We start from the raw sequence: 16,795 nt of genomic DNA on the forward strand, positions 1-16,795 counted from the left end.
TCATGAGCAATGATGAATAGGTGTTGATCAGTTGTTCATTACATAAGTTTACTTGAAGTTTACTTTAATAGTTTGTGGAATTCCTTAAATATTACTTAAAACATCTCGCTCCACAAATGACTGCCTCCGTTCCTGCCAGTCTTTCACCGTGTCTCCATTCTGAACACTGCAGTTAGGGCTTTGTGTGTATTTGTGTTTTTTTCAATTAAGTCTGTCCAAAATCTGAACTTTAAAAAGAATTCGGCCCTCCAAGATAACAATAACTTTCCTCCAATGAACACCGATTCCCAGGATTGGCATGTGGTGTTACGGGGAGAGCTCTGTGATGAAAGGGGGTGAAAGTTTTGAATGTGACATGGTTGTCAAATTCTCTGATGCACCCACCTATAATAATGCGTTCTGTCTGATCCCACCACGTGCCGACGTAAGTGCGCCACAGGGGCCCCAAGGGAGCCTGGCCACTAAAGTGCCACTGTGTTCAAATGGGAGATGAAGCATACTCATAACATTGCACCTTGAACTGTGACCCTCTCTTTGCAGAGAATTGTGGGTCAGAATAGCCAGAGAAGAATGCTGGCTTGCATACCTCAAAACGCAACCGGATACAGTATGACACCTGATATCTTTGGCATACTGCATTTGTCATACAATTGGGACAAACCAAAACTCCTTCTGGCATACAAACTAGTATGGTGGTATTGGAATGCATTTTCTTTGCCACAGTAGGAATTTTGGGATTATTTTTGTCAATTTAGTACATTTTTATTTGTGTCTATTTAATTTACATTTTTCTATATTTCTCAAACTTTTTTAAATTTTTTTCGTTTCTGCAGGTAGAGCTACAAATAGTAAGTGCCATTTTTTTAAAGTCTGTGTAATACTTCTATCATGACCACAGTGTCATGACTATTATCCATCTGCTTCTATCTCATCAGCTTGGATCAATATTGGGGCTTTTTAAAAATGTAATTATCCATTTGGGCCGCTGTACCATCTCTCTATTTATCCATCCCTCATCTTTCTAACTCTTTTACCATTACGGGTGAAAGATCAGTGTTCATCTTTTAAATTTTCTTTGAGTCTGTAATGTGATTTTTGTTGGAAGCTAGCCGTGCCTATCTATTTAACATAGCCGCCGTGTCATGACTATCTATCGCCTATCTGCTTCCATAATGTGCTTATATAGGTGCAATAAGATTTTTTATAATTATGAATCCTACTTTATCTATCTATCTCTTTGATCATCTGTCCAGATCGCTGTGCTATTTCTCTATTTATTTTGTAAACTACAATTGTTTTTGTCCAATTTTATCAATCACTTGTCGCAAAGTGAATTTTCACTCTGTTGTTCATTCCACAAAATAATGAAATACAAATGCACACAAAAGGCCTATAGACATGCATTAGTTCCAAAAGATGTCAGCATAAAGGGGTTGCCACATATTCGTCATTTAGAGCAGTTAGTGTTGCATTGCCTTGCCCGAGGGCACCTGCCCAGGAGGTGAACTGTCACCTCACCATTGACCAGTCCACTCTCTGCACGGCGGTCTATGCTAGACTTATGGTCTTGAACAAGCCACCCTCCGGTTCCCACATGAAGACCCTGCAGACTGAGCTACCGCCGCCATCTACACAATAGTAAGTGTCATTTATATTTTCTCTAACTCTGCAATCTGTCTTTGACTGGCCGCTGTGCCTACCTATCTATTTGATTATCTATCATGGCTGTGCCGTGATTGTGTATCTCTTCATCTATCCATCCACATCTCTACATACTTTTTAGTCTCTCTATCTCTTCACTCTATCTCTATGCATCCATCATGACTGCCGTGTCATGACAATGCATTGCCTTGCCCAAGGTCAGCTCCGCAGTGCCCCGGAGTTGAACTGTCACCTCTCCAGCTAGTCACCTCTCCATATAGTGGTCTATGCTGGATTTTTGGTCTTGAACCAGCAACTCCCTGGTTCCCACACAAAGTTACTACAGACTGCGCTACCGCCATCATCTACAAATAAGTGTCTTGACTAGCCGCCATACCTACCTAGCTTTCTATCTATTATTATAGATTATATATTATGGCCGCCATTCCATTATTGTCTATCTATCCATCATGTTCTTGTCTCTTAATCTATTCCTAATCCCTCTATCTAATTAGTGTGAGATAGGTGCCACCTTCATTGTTTTGTAAATCTGTTATGTTTTTGTTTGGCCGTTCTGTCAACCTATCTGTCATGGATGCTATGACTGTCTTCCTCTTATATATAACTCCATATTCATCCCTCTATATCTCTATTTCTATATCTTTCTCTTTCTCAAAATATTCCAAAGAATTAATATGTCCAGACATTTTTTACAAAGGAACTTCATATTTGTAGAGATGGTAAAGTATCAAATAATTAGCGATGGATACGGGTACAGAATTACCGGTACCCAATTACTGGTACCCAACCTTAACAGTAGCAAGTCCACAGGTAGCCAGAATTAACGAGCACTGGTGGTACAGTCTGAATCACCAATGTGAAGGACAATAAATTCCCCATGCGGTATCTGCATGCATACCCAACAGTGAGGTTTTATTGCTTCCTTTTCAATTGCCGGCAATTTGTTTTGGAATATGAAAGCACAATAAGCAGGAGACGAAAATAGATTTTTCAGCAACTCATACTCGCATCCTGAACGAGAACACATTTGTTCATTCGTTATTTGCTGCCAGCAGTAAAAATTCTTCTTTGTGAGAGCAAAACTGCGAGATGCATTTTGTACTCCAACTCTTTTCATGTGTTTCAATGTCTCTCGCCTATGTTGTTTCGTTGACTGTCATGTTTGTGTTATCAACGTTGCTCTCATCTAACATTATATTTACTAAAAGTGACACAATGCAAACATCAATACAAAGATTTAAAACACAAAAGACCCATGCAGACCCTAACAGTCAACCAATGCACTCTCCCACAAGCCTGTCCCTCTTATGAAAGGGAGAGCATTTTTGTGTGGGCAATCCCCAAGTAGTTGTCACTCTGTCCTTATAGCTGAGACAACCACAAGCCCATTATCTGGAAATGGCAGACCATTAGTCTCCTGGCATGAAGAGTCTTTCACTGCAGATCCACATAAAGGAAGCTTACAGATACAGCAATGTGAGAAGTGGAGGAAAATGAAACCTTTAACATGGGTGGGAAAAAAAGGGGGGAGGGGGAAGAACTCTCACTGAGAATGAATCTGTCCTGTGTTTAGCTTTGTGACAAATGACAGTGATGCTAAAATGCTCCACTACACTGTAGAATCTATTGGAAAAGTTACGTATTTAATTGAAAAGCTCCTTGACCTCAGCTCAGGAATAGTGATGTTTGTCCTGATGATCAAAGAGACTCATTTCTTTTTCCCGAATAAGTTGAGACTCCATGCCATCTCAATGGTTATAGTCACAGAGACTGCCCTCAGATTTTCCAAAAGATCACTTCTCAGCATTGTGAGCAATGATAATGGGGCCCAACTGTTTTGTTACTTCCAACAGTCTGTGATCACGGATGTTGCGCTTCAATAGAGCGTGCACTACAGCACAGCCATTGTCACTGACATGTTTTCTGATCTGTTGTCACCCAACTGCATGCGTTTCAAATTTGATTTAGTCCAGGGTCACAGAATTCTAACTGGCTGATGGAAATTCTTGGGAAAACTGTCTGCATATATCTGCTCGTACTGTATGTGGTCACATTTGAAAGTATGTGCTCCCGTTTCATGGTGCCAGCATGTGCTCATGTAAGTTGTGTGCATGTATGTGTGTGTGTTTTTCTGTGTCAGGGAGACCCTTTTGCTCCCAAGGCTCTCCTTTATCCACTAGCAACTGGTTTTCACTAATCCCCTCTCATTGGAAACAGCCTCTCTTGGTAGCAGCTGCCCTGACTACGTTGCAGCAGAGGCACGTTAGCGCTTGTCCTGTCCAATTTGGAGTCAGGATATTAGTTTGTCATGAGCATGCAACTATTCAAAATGTAGACCTAGCTAATGCCAAATAAATATAGGTCAACAAAGACCCCATATAGTAATTTCTGGAGATGCTCTCCATGTCTTATACAGACTCACATTATGTAGTGTTGTGGTGATACTGATTTATAAAATGATGCAGTTGCCATGTTGTGACACTAATGAAGGAATTTCCTTGAGGACAGAGGTTGAGACTTGACATTAATTAACAGATTCACGCTCAGCACAACCGTACATCCGACAAGTACCTACAATCATTTTACAAGCTGCATGCTTTCATCTCCAATTACTGGATGTTTATTTTTCAAAAGTGGTCCATCTTCACTTCAACCTTTCAGTCCCACTGCAGGAAGCAAAGTGACATACTTAAGTAGATACTCGTTATGTGATATTACAAATATCCTGTGTGAATGAGCAAAATCTCTTTGAACCAGGGACAACAAAGGCCATGAGGTAAAAGGCTATTTATTTAAACTTATTATGCCTATGATTTGAGATAACTAGATAATAGAGCTGTATCTTGAGATCATAAGATAATGAGCCACACTCAACAATCTTCTTCTGTCCTGTTGTTACAATATATATGTATTTGTTTATTTATTAAAAGATAATTTACTCGCCAACAAATTATCTATTTTGTATGAACAATTCCCCAATGTTTTTATGTGAAAGAAATGTCTTTAGCGATCATTGCTGTACCACTGTTTTAGTATTTCTTGAAGCGTTCTGTATGACGTCAGTCTTTTTTCTTTTTTTTCCCAAAGCGCGGTTGTCACTACAAAAGGGCTTTTCTTCCATCCTGGGTTGTAGATTGTGGATTTGATACGGACATCAGTTCAACTGATGTTCTGAGGAAGGAATTGGTTTCCCTGTGATGTATTACACACTTGAGTCACACTTCACTTACCAAAGGATGTTCATTTTCTCACCAGTTGTTTTTAACAAGTGTTTGAATTTCCCCATTACATTTCTTTGCTACTTTTGGAGAAGAACAGAGCTATGTGAAAGGGTTTGGACAAAGACACAACACCTGTCGTGATGACTAAAACCACTCGACAGATATCAAGAGAAGTCCTTTCTCTCAACAGGTGCATTCTCAAGTTCTCCTCGTTCCTCCTGATGCTCAGAGCGTTGATTTATCACGCATGGAGATTTGTCCTTGATGTGTCCAATGTCGAGTTTGCTCCGAAACATAGATGATAATTTCAGATGTTTTGAGAGATGATTGGTGGCTCTGGAGCAGTGGGGGATTTGTATAACAGCCAAACCATTGCATTTGAAGCCATATCACTTCATCTCAGGGTGTTAAAGTTACAGTTCGCTATTATTCATTCATCAGATGTTTCAAGTCTCTGTTTTTCCACTGTGCTTCCTTTTAAATGCTGTCATTTCTACACTCCTAACCTTGCATTGTATTGCATCCTCTTGTAATACTGTATGCTACTCCGTGTCTTCTTCAGTCTTCATCAGTTCGCATTTGTTTCTTGTGACAAAGTGTGAATTACACTCGACAGGTGAGACCTGTCCTCTCTAAAAATATCTTATACATGAAGCCAGGATAAATCCCACTCACTTCAAATGCTATTTTGTGTACAAACAGTACAAACATATTTGCTTCAAAATCTACTAAAAGTATCAAAAGTAAAACTATTCACTATGCGGAATGGCCCATTTCAAGTTCATGTATATTTTATTACTGGATTATATTAGTGATGCGTTAATGTGTACATCACTTTAGTGTTGCACCTGAAAAAAGGTGGAGGTAAGGTGCAGGCAATATATCATCATGTATTGGTTGATTTATATTGTGTATTAATAATCTAAATCTGCAAATTAACCAGAAACTAATAAAATCGTAAGTACAGTAGTTGCTCCTTACATTCCACCGAGTTATTACCGACATTTGCTGTTTTAGCACAATGTGTGATTAGTAAGTGGTACGTCGCATGGCATTTTTCTCCTAATTCCACACTGTTGCCTCCAAGTAACCCCCACACACGCTCACACTACCGTGCTTTCCAGTCTGTTAGACAAAGGCTGGCATTGTCAGAGCAAAGGCTCCTCTATGTCTCGCAGGTGATGTGGAAAGTGACACTGTGAGAGAGGGATGATGGGGGAAAAGTGTGTTCAATTTATTTTTGTTTGTGTGAGAGTATCTGTACAAGTGTGAATGTCCTGGTGGTGGCACGCTATTGTATGACCGGGTGGAGCATCAGGGATTCCCCATGGAAAGTTAATGACCGAGAGAAGGGAAGAATGAGAAGAGAGTGTCAAACAGACATGGTGAGGGCCGACTCAGCTCAAATGGTATTCAAAGCATCTCCTCAATCACTCTTACATTGTTTTGGTACCCACCCTTCATCCCTCACTATAAAAAGCTGCCCACTCAGACGCATCAATCAATGACTTGCAGAGCTGTTACAGTTCATTAGTCATTATTGAAAACATCATTAGACGAAGCTGATTACAAATCAGGGAAGGGTTCCTGAGGTAGGCGTTTGCATTGTTTAACTCATCAGTCGAATCTTTGAACTTCGCTATTTGAAGCAAGGTTGGTTAGAATGCCGCTTCTCTTTGGATACATCCAGGATTATATCCGTGCTTACCGTAAGTATTTTGTTAGACTATGCATATTGTTCTGTTCATCAACCGACTGAAAATCCAGAGTAGTTGGGATGATGTCACCATCTACGGATCGATGCCAAAAGAAGTTAATGAGCTTCATTTAATTTAATTGCTCACAGTTTTAGTTGAATGGGGTAACGGAAAGAAGCACCGTGTAAACTCTGGTGTGAAAATGTTTTTTATTTTTTTTGTAAAGACTGACCTGGCAGCAACTCTGCTTGCATGGACAATACAGGCTTCGGTGTTGGTTGGTAGCCAACAGAAACACACACGGCTAACAGAGTTTTCCTACTTTTACATTAAGTTTTGATTCTGCACATTAACGCAGGCAAATGAAAATGTTTGCTCCAGCACACTCCAGCACAAAGTACTGAAATCGGTTGTTGTGCTCCATTTCCTTATTGAGTAGCAGGTTTGAGGATTTGCAACCTGTCTTCTCCTTTTTCCTGATAAAGAACGAACCTTAATGCTCAAATGAAATTGAGACAATGCCTTTAGATCTGGTTACCTTGCATGTTGGGTTGTCATCGTATCGAATGCGTAGTTATATTTTCTAGTTGTACGATGACCGATAATTACGACACAGTAAATAGAAATTACAGAAACTCTCCACATGATATACATGTAGAATGAGAATATTGTGTTCAAATTGGTACTGTAAGAAAAGAAACGAGCAAACATTTTAAATTTTTGGGTCAATATTAGCAGCTCAGGCAAAGTAATGGCAGTATACTTTGCTCTGATGGAGGTAGGTAGGTGGATAGACCTTTTCCGAGAGAATTAGTTGTTACAGTCCTAACAGAGCCTCACATAAATTCATAATCGCATGAATACATAACACACCACAACATAAAGAACGCAGATGAATCTAATTTATTTAATATAATTCAAATAATGTAGTACTATATTGTACACTGTGTATGAATCTTTTCCCTGTTTGCCTCTTTTTATGAAAGACGGTAAACGAGTGAAAGTACGCAGTTCCTCTACCTTCCGTATATGATCTACAGAGACAGATTGGAAACTGGGATGGAAGAACCACATTTCATGCTTTTCATTCTTCAACAAACATCCTCTGTCTAATGAATGGAAAACTTTACGTGATAATCCAAGGGTTCATTTCAATCAACCTAATTAGGATGGTAACATATCTAGGGCCTCTGCAAAATGTTTGACAGAGGCCCTAAAAGACTGACAGCTTCTCGCTCTGTGCTTTGTTACACAGTATAAGGCATGGACACACACACACACACACACACACACACACACACACACACACACACACACACACACACACACACACACACACACACACACACACACACACACAGACAGAGCCAAGGCTGCATTCCATAATGACTGAAAAAGAGAGGGGGGGAAAATATTATTCTATGATTGTTGGATAATTGGAGCTGCTGTACTTAAAAAGACTGACAAGATGAATGGCTAGCACCTGCTTGGATGTTATGCATGCGTGCACAGTGTATGCATATTATTTGCATGTGCAGTTTGGAGATTAGTGATAACGCATGAGCCTTTGGTGTAAGTTTATCTGTTAAACCATTTCCACTTTAGCATTTAGATCTAGTCTTGGGCATGTGTTGTTGATGAGGTTTTGCTGTTTGAGCCAAATTGGGGGCAAGTCTATCATCAGCCACATATCAGTAGTTTGTGTGCATACTGTACAGTTTTTTTTCATTTTTTACTTCTGCGTTTACTTGTGATAAAGTGAGTTCATCTGTGAATCTATGTCGTCTCGTAGCAATACACCATCTGGCCACCAGAGGTCGTAAACACTTACAGTAAATGTCGAGAGTGAATTATTCCTGAATGTTTACAGTAGTTGCTGGCATTTAAAAGCTTTTACTTTTCCAAATTCTACTTCCTTCAGTTAAACGTGTTTCATTAAACATCTGCATGTGATCATCTGTGTGATGATCCACAATTTTAAATATTTAAATTAACTGAAGATGAGGCAACTATGGGGGGTGGTTAATGTGTTGGCAATTTCAAACCCTATACCAAAGAAACCAGAGAAATCTAGAAAATGATTTGAGCTGAATGGGGGAAATCCCTGCACCGGTCTCCCTGCGTGTGACACATGCTTGGTCCACGATAGATCCTGTGAACAGCTGGTCAGGGGTTGCTCTTACATTGAGAGCCCCCTGGAGCCACATAAGGCTCCCTGTGGGTGCACATAAAGCTGCATCCACAGAAATATAAGCCTTAGAACGGATAGCAGCTAAATCTTTCTCAGGTCATTACAGTTTGAAAAATGTAGACAATTGCACTTCGCTTTCGTACACCAATCATCACAAGCCAGGAAGGATCTTTGAAAGAGCTGCAAGAGATTTTTATGCTATGATGTGGCAGTTATGGAAGTCTGACATTTACAATCACTGATCAAAATGATTTACTGGAGGAGCAATATCAAGCTTTACTTATTACCACAAATTGCTCAAAAACATAATGTTTTACAAGCAAAACAAGCTGTTGTTTTTACTTTCATCAATTGTTTTTGTTTGACTAAGTTTAAGAGGCCTCCAACATTTAAACTGTCAGACCAACTGAAAAATCAAATGCATGTATTACACGTATATCATTTTTTAAAAATATGTGTCTACCTCCTATTGGGCAAACTAGTTTAAACATATGTAGCAGATCACATTGTTCAGACCAGTTGGAAACCTTAACATCCAAAAAGTAGGAGTTGGACCTATGGCTATATTTGCATTGCATGGTGAAGACCTGAGAGGGGGTAAGAACTAGAAAAATGACCGTGGATGAATTCAGGCGTCACCTGACACCGTGTGTAAGTGGTCAGTGAATGTGAATATAGGTCAATCCAAGAAAAAAGGTAAGTCGCTCTGTTTCCTCTCCTCGCTCTGATCTTTCTCTGTCTTCCTGCTCTAAAGTGCTCTATTTTTTCTTTGACGCCAAAACACCCGTAGCCGAACAAATCGGTGTCTATAAAATAAACGCTTCCCCCACACAAGAAGTGAAGGGTTTTGCCACCTTATTAGAAGCGATAGTTCAGAGAATGTCTGTAATTTAGATTTTCCTGGAAGTGTTTATGAATCGTGCCAGGCTATGCTTAGGCGAAGTAATGACCCAGCAGGGAACCATATTATAGAGCTCATTCTTTCAATTAACATCGATAACAACAAAGGGGATTAACACTCGGAGGAGAGGCTTCCTTTTTTTTCTCTCAAAAGGTATTCCTCTTTTAGCGTGTGTGTCTCTGTGTGTGGGTGTACATGTACGTGTATTCAAATGTCTGTGGACGATACAGTATTTGTCTGTTGGTGCCTATTCATACTTGTGTATATGAGCATGTGTGTGAGCTTGGTGGAGCTTGTGCTAATGTCCATGCCTGCTGTCTTTGTGTGCAAACTGTGCGCTTTAAAGTTTTGGCATGGCATGTATGTACTCTACGAATTTGTGTAGACATGCACTGAACATGTCGTGTGTGTGTGTGTGTGTGTGTGTGTGTGTGTGTGCGCCTGAACGATCTGGGTCAGGCGGGTGCCAGCTTTGATCAAGACAAGTGTTGCCTGAATGTGACACTTTGACAGCGGTTCAGTTTCCCCCTCAGAGGGAACAACTCCAAAACTAACACAAAACATGAATCTGACCTGCCACACTACAGTGAGCTTGCAGTACTTGAATTGGCAGATAGATTTCTTTTTTCTTGATTCCTTCAGGCTGTTGGACAGTGAAAAATTGATTCACCTTTTGTTAAAATGAAAAAAGCCTACCCTCACAAATCTTGACAAGGAGAAGTAATGGCGTCACAAAAACATTGTCGGTGTGAAGCACTGAAAATGATATAACTTTGTGTTGCAAATTTGAAGTATATGAACATCATTTTTTCGAAATTGTTACTGGTATGAAAAGTCAGAGGTCATAAATTATCCATTATCATTGAACGAAAAAAAACATGAATGTATCTACAGTACCCTACATTGGAATACAGGAACTTTGTTTTCTCAATGAATGTTTCTTAGTCCTCCTCAAACAGCTGCACTTCATCAGCACAAGTGTTATCAAAGATTTGTATGCTCAGAAAAAAAGCGAATTAAGTCATAGTGATCACTTTTCTGATTAAATCCCACTTGTATTCAGACCCTTTCAAGGTGAAATGAGGATACATTAAGTCTTATGTAAATTTTTTTGTGGCTGGGTAAAAATGGGACAGCAATACCAAGTGAAATGAAACTGTGGCCTGGCAGTATTATTATAAGACCATCTGAAGTCGTGCAACTAAACTAAAGCAAGCAGAAGGAAAAAAGGCAAACACATTATTAGTGTAGCTGCACCTCTTACATCAGGTTTCCTGACCAATTGTCAGTTCTATCAGTTCTATATCTGCACAAAGAATGTGAATGTAATTTGTTTGCTTTATTTCTTAATAAGCAGTCCAATCTCTCCCTCTAGTGGATATTTGCTGTTAAAGGCCTTTTCACCAGCATGTTGAACACATGCCTGGACACTTTGTCTATCTATACATGTTAAATAATGGCAAACATTTTTTTACATTGTGAATTGCAAGAAATTAATTATTATTTTGTATCACAGAAAACAAACACTGTGTCAGATTCCTTAATTTTGATGATGAATAAATGAACAGATTTCAAATTGAAACCCTTATTATTTCACTATGACGGAGTGCACGCTGGCTTATTTTTACCATCAACTTTACAAGATGATATCCAAACATTTCCTGTTAGGGTTGCTTTCATACCGTCGTCATCTCCTTTGATAAAGTCAGCACAGTTTGCTCTTTAGACCCAAATTACTAATGTACATGAGTGGCCCCCATTCCCCTCACAAAAGGGAGAAAGAGAGCATCCGTCTGTCTACGATATATTGTTTGACAGTGGTGGTGAGATGGTAAGTGGCCCCTGATGGAGAGAGAGAGATCCATATGAAGTACACAACACCAGTCAGAAGGTCTAGTGGGAATGCCTCCTCTTTGACCATGCTAGAGTTTCTCAATCAATTCCCCTCTGCTCCCTTTGACCCAGATCAATAGCCATCATTGGAGAAGAGGAGATAATAGAGAAGACTGAGATCATTTGGCATAAACTCACAGGGGAAAATGGAGAAATTGTGTCTTTTTGGCAGTCTGCCATCTTCGCATATGATAGTGCATTTATATAAAAAAAACCTGAAAGACGGAACACAATTCTCTGTATGAAGACGTCTTTAATCCAATATATACTAACACATGCACATAGTATGCACCTGCATGCACAGACCGACACGACACACTTTCCTTCTCCTTCCTTGCCCCCGTCTCTTCACGTTCCAAACAAGAGAACAAATCGAACTCTTCTGTGTTGTAATATATTTGCCTTTTACAATAACAAACAGATGATCATTGCTTTACCTCCCGATGAATATTCAATGACGCACTCACTCTCAAAAATATGGGAAATGAAAACTGCTAGACCTGCAGAGACAGAGCGGCGAAAAAGGGAGGATACAAAGCGCTTAAGCCTCCTCGTCATTACGATGGCCCCTGGTACTCAGGGCCACCAAGGAATCCCTTAATTCCTCCAGCATTATGCGCTTCAGACTCTTTCATGTCCTCTGTATGGGAGACGGCGGAAGGGGGTGGGGGTGTTGCTGGAAAAATTCTAATATGTCTCTTGCTATGAAAAAATATGCACATACATTTAGCATTTAGATTCTCCAAGGGCAGAACAGAGGAGATGGGCACATGTCAGCTAACACATTGTGTGTGTGTGTGTGTGTGTGTGTTATGTGTCTGCATGTGCTCGTGCATATGCGAATGCACATATGTTTGTGTGAGGAGGCCATCCTTAAATGGTGCAGTCTTTATTTATCCCCAGTTAGTGTCTCTGCCCTGCGGTTACCATAGTAATATTAATGATTGGGCTCCTCCACACTGGAAGTGAGAAAGGTCATGTGTGCTATCCAGCCCTACTGAATATATACTGTGCTGAACTGACAGAGAGGGTATTGGTTGAACTGACACACTGGTTGACTCATTGGCAGAGGTTAACTGGTTTCCTGTCTGGCTGACTGAGTGACTGACTGGTTATTTGAAGTTTAGACTGGCTGCTGGTTCGGCGGCTGCGAGGCAGCAAATTAAATGAGCGGTAGACGTGTTGGCATGTTGACTGGCTAACCCGATGAGTGGCAGACTGGCTGGATAGCTGGCTGGCGTGTTGACTGACTAAAGATTAGCTGAGTGTCTGATTGACTTGTGGAATGTGGAATGACTGTCACTCTTACGGACTGCCCTGATGCCCGTCTGGGTGGCTTGTTTGTCTGTCTCACAGGCTGGTTGCTGGCTTGTTTGTTTGCTCATTGTTTTGCCAGCTTGCAGAGCCGAGTACCCCTCAGCAAAAACAAGGTAGATGAAATGAAATGATCTAAATACATAGAATATCATATCAACTTATAAACATTTGATAATTGTAGGCTGAACACTTGTACTAAACGGCGGTGCCATTGTTCATGTTTTTGTGAATAACGCATGTGCCAATTCTATTAAGGACTAAATGGATCTCTTTAAAGGTGCATTGCAGATTGGCAGCATTTGTATTGCCTCTCAACGGCTCTCACCATGGCGTGGCATTCATGGTGTGTTGGAATTTGAAGAATACAAATAATTCTTCAAAGCAAAACAAGCTAGTTTTTAATCATAATCGCCACCATCTTGATCACTACATTTTGTTATTCATCCTTTATTAATCAGTTTCCTGTTATTTAAAGACTTCATTGTCAACGCATTATGAGCAGTTTATTAAGGTGTATCATCCAAAAGTTCTCATTCATACATACTGTTTTTTAAATTGAATTTGTTATCCACCTTTCCACTGAAAAAAATGTCTTTTCCACCAAATTATTAAAACCACCCTCATTGATTTAACTGGATAATAGAATTCAGAGTGACTCCAATTAGGTGTTGACAGAGAAAAGGGACAGGCAATATTTCACTGCTGTGGCCACAGGAGGGCACAGCAGGCTCATCTCTCGCCCTGCTGCTTCATTAAGATGGGAATGACTCAAAAGGAGGAATGATCTTCATATCTCCCTCTTTCTTCTCCTCTCCCTCTCATTCTGCATGTATCTCAAGCCTTTATTGAAATCTCTCCTCTATTCAGACGTGTTCATAATTAATTACACAATTTGGGATCATTATTCACAGACATAAACACACACACACAGTTGTGTTCCTCGCCACAGCTGACGACTTCATTGTGTGTGGAACCTGCCTCTCAGATTCTCCACAGGCTTACTGGGCTTGCCTCATCAGAAGTCTTTATTCAATAATACCGACTGCTCTTTTCTCACCAATAAATGATTATTAGAGCACCCACTTTATTAATTGACTGCATCACGCCCAAGCCAAAGTATGTGCCTCATCACCTCAATTATGCAATCGCAATTAATGCATCACAATATTAAATCATTTTTAAAGATCAGAATTTATGAAAACCTTTTGGTATTAGTTTTTATTTTTGTGTCTCTTGCAACTGAAGAAAATACATTTATTTTTGTAGGAAATGTACCTTGGAAAAAATAAAATGGTGATTTTTCCAATTTAGCCTGTTTCCCTGATCAATTTTGATTTCCTTTGTTTGATATGTTTGGAAAAGGTAGCCTCAATAGATGTCAATGTAAGAAGAAAATACCTACTTAGTGCCATACTGTACAAAAAAAGACACACCAGTCACGTTGTGTGTACCATACTTAGTTCTGCAACTGATTATGAAATGGAACTCAAAAAGAGGAAACAACTTCAGGAAAAGTGCTCCATGTTTAACCTACTTCCACAACTCTTGTCTTCTGCCACAACCTAATTATAATGTGATTAATTTTGTCAACAACAATTACATTTCTCATGACAGAATTTTAAGTAAGGGAAGAGGCAAAACATTATCATAACACTCCCCGTTAAGTTGTTTGTGTCTGTTTGTTTATTCAATTAAATATTAACAGCCTGAGACTAAAACTGATTAGCAGTTAATTCTCTCTCACAAGTGGTCTTACAGATCTGGAGGATAAAACAAACCAGACGTGTCAGCTGAGGAAAAACGGCCGCATCTTGAAGCCAGCAAGGTAGGTCTTGGTGAGTTGGTTACAGTGGAAACAGTGAATAGTGTCTTCGTTGTGTGTTGAATTAATTATTTGAGTATTTGGGTAAAATGCATCACAACTCCTTACACAGTAACAATTGCAAACACTATACTTGAATGTGGAGCTGTCTTTTATCATTTCACCTTAATTGCTAATGTGCAGTTTGTGTATGCATGCTGCATTGTAGAACTCATGCTTCTTAAAGTGCTATTAAAATCACAGAGTACAGTAGATTCACACGATAAACATCTGCAGCGAGTATGACGCAATATCATGATGCAATAAATTTCAAAATGCAAAAAAAAAAGAATTCTTGGCATGAAACTGCTGCAAGAGTGAAATGAAAGTCAGTGTTGCTGACGTCACGTGGTTTTCTCATAAAACTGATGTATTGGTTTGACAGTCTGACAAACTGGCCATCCCCATACATGCTGAAGTATGCACGGTGGCTCAGCTGCAGCAAACAGAGGTGTAAAGGTCTAGAAAGTTTTGTTCATGTGAATATGAATTGAGCATGAAACTGATGGACATACTTTAAGTTATGACATCCTCCTTTCTGATTGAAGGCGGAACTTAATGTGCAGGAGTACAGCTGAGCATCAAAAACCTTTGCATACACACATTATTAGACTGTCCCCATAAACCCCCATAGTAAGGGTTTTTAGTCTTAATCTAGGTAAGCAGGTTTTATTAATGGGTATGAATAATTAAGTATCTCTTGAAATATCCCTCGCTCATGCATTGATGGAGGTACACATTAATATTTCAAAAATATTAGTGAGACCTGGCTTTACAATTCTTCTGTCTATATCATTTAAAAGTCCATTTTTCCTGACAGGTCAGCCTCGTGTCACTTTAAAACATGCATTTGAATGACCATGGTGACAAGAGCATTAGTGAAATCTGCCGTTACATGACATCCATTTTTTTTCCAAAGGGCCAGCTTCACTGTAATCATCCATTTCAGTGACCATGGGGGATATGCGGACAGCAGCTCGGCGCCCTTCCTGTTCCTGGTAGTTGTTTCTAACACAGCAGTGTTTTATTAAACTGCAGTAACCTGAAATTAGCTGAACATTCTTCTCTTTTACAAAAAGAAATATCCACTTTGCCCATTTTCTGATCTGCAAGGTCATTTGCAAGACAAATTGTGGATGAGAAGACACATGCAGCTCCTCCAACCCGTTAACTCGGATTTTGGATAAGGGGTGGATTGATGAGAACAGGTGGTCCTGTGATCGTTTATAGATGCAGAGAGGAAGAAGAATAACCTCATTTTTAGAATTCACTGACTTGAGTAAAAGTAGACGGCTTGTTGAAGGGAATGGAGTACAAGAAAAATTGTGGATCTCGGACAAGTCGGAAGAGCCAGTGATCATTATTTCTTTATTTTAGTTTTTATTTTGAAGCATTGTTTTTTCTTGAAAATGTAAACAATATATTAACAATCAAATATATAAGTCTACTGTATACAGTAAAGGCATACATTTGGACATACTGACAATTGAAAGATACTCAACACAACAAAAACGATCCCTCGCATGTTCAATGTGAATTGCAGTGTGCGTCTCAGTGCAGTTTTCAGCATGGAATCTGTGTCCCCCATTATTTTGCACATGCCTGCATGTGCATGATTACAAGTAGGGAAGTTTTGATTGCAAGCCTTTGTGTGTGTGTGAAGGCTTATGTGTGTGTGGCTGTGTGTGTGCATGGGTATATGCCTGCCTTTATGTGTGTATGTGTGAGAGATGGCAGCTGCTGTCACCCAGTGGGGCTGACAGTAGTTAAAGACAGTAAAGCTGTGTGCGTAACAGGCCTGCTGTCACTTCCTTCCCTGTGTTATTTTACCTCTCTCTAATGGGCTTTATTTCATTGTCAGCTGGCAGTCTACCTCCTCCTCCCTTTCCTCTTTCTTTTCCTCCCTCTATTCCCTCCTTCCTCATTTTCTCTCCCTTGACACATTACAGGCTGCCTTTGGAGAACAGCGGAGGGCCAGAGACCCCCTGCCAGCCATAATAATGTGGTAAAACAAGCCGACAGGTAAGAGTGTGTGTGGCTGTGCGCATGGAT

This window comes from Melanostigma gelatinosum (genome assembly GCF_949748355.1).
Source record: "Melanostigma gelatinosum genome assembly, chromosome: 9".
Classification (NCBI taxonomy): Eukaryota; Metazoa; Chordata; class Actinopteri; order Perciformes; family Zoarcidae; genus Melanostigma; species Melanostigma gelatinosum.